An 8,182-nucleotide genomic window follows, 5' to 3' on the forward strand; every position below is an offset into this window, starting at 1 on the left:
TTCTCCTTCTGAAGATCAGGGCAATCAGCAATGAAATGACCAGGCTTCTTACAATTGAAGCATCCCTTCTGATCTTCTTTCTTGGAGTTCTTGTAGCTACCTCTCTTGCTCAAAAATTTTTTCTGCTTCCTTGCCAGATACTCAAGCTTGTTGGACAACATAGCCATCTTCACAGATTGATCTTCATCAGAATCTCCATCAGGTGATTCTTCTTCAGATTCACTGGCTTTGTAGGCTTTAGAAGATTTTGAAGACTTTCCTTTAGATGGTAAAGCAATGGATTTACTCTTCTTAGAGGATTCATGCTCATTTAAACTCATTTCATGCACTTTGAGTGAACTAACAAGATCTTCAACACTTAAAGTGTTTAGATCCTTAGCTTCCTCAATAGCAGTTACTTTGGGTCTCCATCTAGAAGGCAAGCTTCTCAAAATCTTACTAACATGATCAGAAGCAACATAGCTTTTCTTCAGTATTTGCAATCCAGAAACTAAAGTTTGAAATCTTGAGTACATTTCTTCTATACTCTCATCATCCTTCATTCTGAAAAGTTCATACTGATGAACTAGCATCAAAGCTTTAGCCTCTTTCACCTTCTTGCTGCCTTCAAAGTTGGCGCATAGTGACGCAAACATAGCTTTTGCAGTGGATTTGTCACTCATCTTCATGTATTCGGTGCGAGGTATAGAAGCCACAATGATTCCTCTGATCTTGTGGTGTTTCTTATAAAGCTTCTTCTGAGCAGGAGTATGTATTCTTCTATCCACAGCAGCTCCTTCTTCATCTAAATCCAAGTCATCAAATCCATCTTCCAGTATGTCCCATAGCTCTTCATCCAATCCCATGATAAAGCTGTACATATTTGTTTTCCACCATGAAAACTCTTCTGGATCTCCATTAAACTTTGGAGCTTTTCCAGAGTCTGTTTTCTTGTCAGCAGTATCATAGTCATGTTTGACACTTGTGTATTTTGTAGTAGTTGATTCCTCTCCTCCAGACATGTTTTTCTTTTGGATCTTGAACTGTCACACGGTTAAGTGCTTATGATAACAGAGCAAGCTCTGATACCAATTGAAGGTGAGAAAAACACAAGAAGGGGGGCTTGAATTGTGTTTTCTTTTTCTCTCTAAAAATACTTCTTCTGATAAAACTTCAGAAGCAGTTTGAGAATGCTTCTGATGAAATGATCAGAATCAGATATGCAGCGGAAAAGATCAAAGCAGAGAAAAGAAAAGCAAGACACAAGCAGTTATCCTGGTTCCTTCCACAAATTGGAAGTAGTCCAGTCCCCCTTGCACTTCCAAGGAGATTTCACTATAATCACAAAGATTACAAATGTTCAATACTCTATAAGTATGAGATTTCTCAAAAATGCTCAAGCACACACGCAAGAGTCTTCCAATGCTCAAGCACTAAGCAAGAGTCTTCTAATGCTCAAGCACGCAGGCAAGAGGCTTCTAATCAAACAAAAATACAATGAAATTAGTTTGACTTGAACACTTGATATACAATCAGTGGTGTTCACAATACAATACAATAACGACTCTAGACTTTTGAATTTCTAAGATGTATCAAATCAGTGCAGAAATTCAGTGTGCTTTGTAGAATCAAATTGACAGAGTTTTGGCGCTTTTTAACTTGTGTGTCTCTATCTTCTATCTTCAAGTCTTCACTCCTTTATATAGAGGCGTGAAAGAGACGTTGATATAATTAGCACGTCTAAAGAGTCGTTTGAAATCCTTTGATCATTCACCAATAATCCTTTGCCTGATTTGGGTGTAGTCCTTTGAAGAATTAGCTTCAAATTCATTCCCATCTTGAAGGCACAAATTTTGCAGGCATAGCTGTTGTCTTGTCTTGTAGCGTGGACAAAACAGAGTAGTGGAGGTAGTGGTTGTACACTTGTACTTTGTCAACTTTGTTAACGAAGGACAAATGCTCAGTGCTATCCAAATGACCGTTGATACCTCCCTTTCAATTCTTCGTTCTTCTTAGATGAGGTTGAAATGAGAAACAGCTACTTTGGATCTTCAGTTTGAATATATGGATTAAATGTAGCTTCTGGTGATGATTTTGCTTCTGATGAAAACCTTGCTTCTGATGACCTTCTGCTTCTGATGAGCTTCTGCTTCTGATGACGTCATCACTTCAGAAGCACTTCAGCTTCAGAAGCACTATAAGCTTCAGACGCAGTTTTCTTCAGATGCTTAGAATTTCTTTTTCTTTCCATTGTTCTTCCAAGACCTATTGAAATTACTTGACTAGCCTTTGGTCCTGTACACTTGAACAATTATTAGCAATAACCAATTGACAATTTTTAATACCTTGTTATCATCAAAACTCATTAAGGTTCATTGTGAAACACATTTTGTTCCAACAGGGTCATACATTAGCTTATTGCAAGCATAGTGATATTGTGTGCTTCAATTGCAAGGAAGAGGGTCATATTGGTTCTCAGTGCAAGCAACCTAAGAGGGCGCCGACTACTGGTAGGGTTTTTGCTCTGGCTGGTACACAGGCAGAGAATGAGGATCGCTTGATCAGAGGTACTTGCTATATTAATAATACTCCTTTAGTTGCTATTATTGATACTGGTGCTACGCATTGTTTTATTGCTTTCGATTGTGTTTCTACTTTGGGTTTTGATTTGTCTGATATGAATGGAGAGATGGTTGTCGAAACTCCAGCTAAGGGTTTGGTGACCACTTCTCTCGTATGTTTGAAATGTCCTTTGTCTATGTTTGGTCGTGATTTCGAAATGGATTTAGTTTTTCTACCTTTGAGTGGTATGGATGTGATTCTTGGTATGAATTGGTTAGAGTACAACCATGTTCATATTAATTGTTTTAGCAAGTCAGTGTATTTCTCTTCCGTCGAAGAGGAAAGTGGTGCAGAGTTCTTGTCTACCAAGCAGCTGAAGCAACTGGAACGCGATGGTATCTTGATGTTTTCTTTGATGGCTTCCTTATCTATTGAGAATCAGGCAGTGATTGATAAGCTACAAGTGGTATGCGACTTTCCTGAAGTTTTCCCATATGAAATTCCTGATGTGCCTCCAGAGAGAGAAGTCGAGTTTTCTATTGATCTTGTTCCTGGAACGAAGCCGGTGTCGATGACACCTTATCGTATGTCTACTTCCGAGTTAGCTGAGTTGAAGAAACAGTTAGAAGATTTGCTTGAGAAGAAGTTTGTTAGACCAAGTGTTTCACCTTGGGGAGCGCCGGTTTTGTTAGTAAAGAAGAAAGATGGTAGTATGAGATTATGTATCGATTATCGTCAGTTGAACAAGTAACTATCAAGAATAGGTATCCACTTCCGAGGATTGATGACTTGATGGATCAGTTAGTGGGTGCAAAAGTTTTCAGCAAGATAGATTTGAGATCAGGTTATCACCAGATTAAAGTAAAAGATGAAGATATGCAGAAGACAGCTTTCTGGTGATGGTATTGCTGTAGGTCCCTCTAAAGTCGATGCAGTATCGCAATGGGAGACTCCTAAGTAAGTTATAGAGATTAGAAGCTTCTTGGGTTTAGCTGGTTACTACAGAAGATTTATTGAGGGATTTTCCAAGTTAGCACTTCCGCTAACGCAGTTGACTTGTAAAGGTAAAGCTTTTGTGTGGGATGTTCAATGCGGGAACAGTTTCAGTGAATTGAAGAAGCGGCTGACGACAGCTCCGATTTTGATTTTGCCGAAGTCCGATGAACCTTTTGTGGTATATTGTGATGCGTCCAAGTTGGGTTTAGGATACTTATGCAAGATGGCAAAGTGGTAGCTTATGCTTCAAGACAGTTGACAATTCATGAGAAGAATTACCCGACGCATGATTTAGAGTTGGCGGCTGAGGTCTTTGTATTGAATATATGGAGACATTACTTGTATGGTTCGAGATTTGAAGTGTTTAGCGATCACAAGAGCTTAAAGTATTTGTTCGATCAGAAAGAACTGAATATGAGGCAGCGAAGGTGGCTCGAATTATTGAAAGATTATGACTTTGGTTTGAATTATCATTCAGGTAAAGCTAATGTTGTTGCAGATGCCTTGAGTAGGAAGACATTGCATATGTCCGCTATGATGGTTAGAGAGTTCGAGTTACTTGAACAGTTTAGAGATATGTACTTGTTTATGAGTGGTCACCTCAGAGTGTGAAACTGGGAATGCTGAAGATTGATAGTGAATTTCTGAAGAGTATTAAAGAGGCACAGAAAGCTGATGTTAAGTTTGTAAACTTGTTGGTTGCTAGTAATCAGACTGAAGATGGTGACTTTAAGGTCGATGACCATGATGTGTTGAGATTCCGAGGTCGGATTTGCATTCCTGACGATGAAGAGATGAAGAAAATGATTCTTGAAGAGAGTCTTAGAAGTAGCTTGAGTATTCACCTAGGAGCTACGAAGATGTATCATGATCTAAAGAAGATTTTCTGGTGGTCTGGATTGAAACGAGATGTGGCACAGTTTGTGTATTCCTGTTTAGTTTGTCAGAAGTCGAAGATCGAACATCAGAAACCTGCTGGTATCATGGTATCGTTAGATGTGCCAGAATGGAAATGGGATAGTATATCCATGGATTTTGTGACGAGTTTGCTGAATACTTCTAGAGGGAATGACCCAATTTGGGTTATTGTTGATAGATTGACGAAGTCGGCTCATTTGCTGTTTGTTATTTAACTAAGCTGCATGAGTCGGTCTAAGATGTTGTTCCAAATTATTGGACTAAAGTAAGAGGTTGTCGAATTAAGTTGTTTAAGAGGTCGAGTCCATGCATTAGCATTCATAGTTCGGGGCTTGATGCCCTGGAGCTTTGTACTCACCACGTTGGAGCATTAGCTCAAAATTAGCGATGGGGGCTTGATGCCCTGGAAGTATATTAATACTCAAATAGCGATGGCGGCTTGATGCCCTTTATTGGTACCACATGCATATAAGAGGTCTAAGTTGCATATTCGCATTTATCGAGTCGATGATGATTAAATGATTAAGTTGAAATTATTATGAAGTGATTTGTGATATATTATTATCATTGTTGATAAATAAGATGTTTTATGTTGTTAAATATAATTGTTGAATTATATGCTTAATATTATTGTTTTGTGAAATCTCACCCCTTCTGCTTGGAAATGTTGCTCTTCGTATGAGTAACTTGCAGGTAATCCAGAGTAGGTTGTTGTTGTGCTGTCGTGAGTGGCCTTGCCTCACTGAGTCTTAGGTTGCTCTGATACGTAACGGGATGGGGTCTTTGATTGCATGCTTCTATTCCTTTACGTATTAACTTTTGAAATTATGATTACTATTGTTGAATGCGTGCCAAGACAATTTCTGATTTTTGAATTAATTCCGCTGCTTTTACGTTGAAGCTTACTTTGAAAGATAAATTGTTATTTATCTATTTGAGATTTTTAAGAAGTGTGATATCCCGTTTATGTGATGTTTTACTCTGATTATTGTTGAAATTTTTAAGTTGTGAAAACGGGGTGTTACATAAAGTCTCACGAGGCCTCTTGAAACTTCATTCTTTGTCTTGCCAAAGTCTTGAAAATTCTTTAATTGTTCTTGATTTACCGATTTGCATGATTTCTTCGTGAATTACTTCAAAACCCCCCTAAAATTGCTATGTTTCGCGAAAACTAGAATTACAAACTCAAATATAGAAAACATTATAAAACTACCGAAATCATAGGAAATCATTCTAATAATCCTCCTTTTTGCTGCTAAATTCTATTGAAAATGACTGAAAAATATGCTAAGAATAACTTAAGGTGACCTGTCATCAATATGTTGATCCATCAGTATTACATTTGGTCCAGTTTGGTGATGGAGGCTGCCAAATGACTTCATTCACTTGAGGAGCTTTTGGGGGATGTAGAGTAACATTAAACTTCTTCAGGAGCATGAAATTTGATATGTTTGGATAAGCTTTGTTCTTTGATAAATTACCTGATAGAGCAGTTTGAGACAAAATAGTAGCAATTGAAGTTTTCCATGGTATTTTCTTGTTTTGGAATCTCAATTGATTCCTTGCAAAGAAGACTCCATTAAAGATGTTGATTATGGTAGCTATAAGATCTGTTTTGCTATAAGAAGACTCCATTAAAGATGTTGGGGATTGGTTATTTTGAATGTAGCAAAATATCTCCACACCAATTGTCTAGCCAGCAGTTAATTAATTTACCATCACCAACCAACCAGTTTGAATTGGTTATTAGTGTTTGATATTCAGATTTGTCACCACTCCATATAGAAGAGAAGATCATGTCCCAACAAATTTTCGAATTAAAAGCTGCATTTAAAGAAACTAGTGAAACAGTCACCAACTTCCTCTTTTGCACATCCCACTCCAGATAAAGTTTTTGATCCATCTTTCAATTTCTCTTAACAGACTAACATGCCAAGAGTAAATGAACATGGTGTCTATTAGCATGCTTTGAACAACTGAATTAACCAATTGAACCCTCCCAGCCATAGAGAGTAAAGTTGCTTTCCAATTGGCAAGTTTTAACTTCACTTTATCAGCTATTGGTTGAAAGTGGATTTTCTTTGGTTTCCCTTTAAAGATATGAGCCCTAAGATAATTGAAAGGTATAGAACCAACTGAAAATCCTAAAAGTTGCACCATTTGATTCAGTCTAGCATCAGAAACTCCCCCAACAAAAATGGAAGATTTATTAAGATTCATCACCTGACCAGAACATAAAGCATATCTAGTGAAAAGTTCCTTCAAAGCTTGAAGACTAGAAAACTTCCCTTTACAAAAAACATGAGATCTTCATCATAAAAGCAGTGAGAAGGTATTTGTGCATTCCTTGAAGCTTTGATTAAATCTATCTTTCCTTCCTCAATAATCCTAGCAATTCCTCTATTTAAAACTTCTTCAGCAATGCAAAAGAGAAGTGGTGACAAGGGATCACCTTATCTGACTCCCCTATTACATTTGAAATAGCCTTCCAGAGATCTATTGATAGATATGGAGATATGAGTTGAATGGAGTATAGAGCTGATCTAACTGCAAAAAGTTTGTTTAAATCCAAATCCTTTTAAGACAGTGAGCAAAAATTCTCAGCTTAAAGTATCAAAAGCTTTAGAAACATCTATCTTGAGAGCTAAGTTTCCTCCAAAGCATCTTTTATCTAATACATTTATTGCCTCTGAAGTAAGTGCTATGCAATCCTTGACTATTTCCCAGTATGTTTGTAAGAAACAAGCTTTACTTTTATAATAATCGAATTTAACAATTAAGTTTGAAAAAAATGATTTGTATATTAGGTATTTATTTTGCTTCATCATTTAGTTTGTATTTATAATATCATTGAAAAGAGATAAATTTAAACCTCCATGTCAACGGTTATTACAAATAATTTATTATACTCATTAAATAAATAAGGTAGCAATACTGATTTGTGATGCTATAAATAATTTCAATTTCGGGTTATCTATGGAGAGTAATTTAAATATGATTATGTTTTTTACAATGCTTGATGAATTGCTTGATTTTTTTACATTGTGACAAATTTTAGGTGTAAGTGAAATTGAATATAGTTTCGTCTATGATTAAAATTTTGAATCAATTAAGATAGTTATCAAAATTCAATTAAAGAAATTATATGTCGTTTGTAGCAAGATTTTAATTCTTTAAATATTTAGATATTCTAGAATTACAATTCTTCAAAGAAAAAAGATTGACATGTGAGTAGAGATTTTTGAGTGGTTGTAACAAAAAAAAACAGAGATTTTTGAGTGGTAAGATAGTTTTAAAATGTTTGGGGAGTGTTAAAATTACAAAAGGAGTGAAGTAGAGAAGTTATAAAGCAACGTCTATCTTGAACTGCACCAACTAAATCCGATTTATTTCAAAACCACTTTTTATTTTTTATTTTTTTTATAGATAGATGAAATGACAAAGACATTATACAATTCAATTGAGTTAGGATTTCTGAATTATTTCTAAACCACTTTATTTACTATATATTTTTTTTTGTGGTAACCAGAGTTTGAACGTTGAACCTTAGATATTTTTATGCATTGTCCATACCAACTGAGGTATAATATAACATGTTTGTGGTCAAAGTCTCGTAAATCAGAAAAATCCTCTCTTTTGATTCTCTTTCTAGACGCGACCACCATCGACCAACCTCCATAGCATTTTGGTTTCAAACTTGATATATCTAAATATAGCCACAAATTTG

The sequence above is a fragment of the Medicago truncatula genome, chromosome 6 (assembly GCF_003473485.1).
Source record: "Medicago truncatula cultivar Jemalong A17 chromosome 6, MtrunA17r5.0-ANR, whole genome shotgun sequence".
NCBI lineage: Eukaryota > Viridiplantae > Streptophyta > Magnoliopsida > Fabales > Fabaceae > Medicago > Medicago truncatula.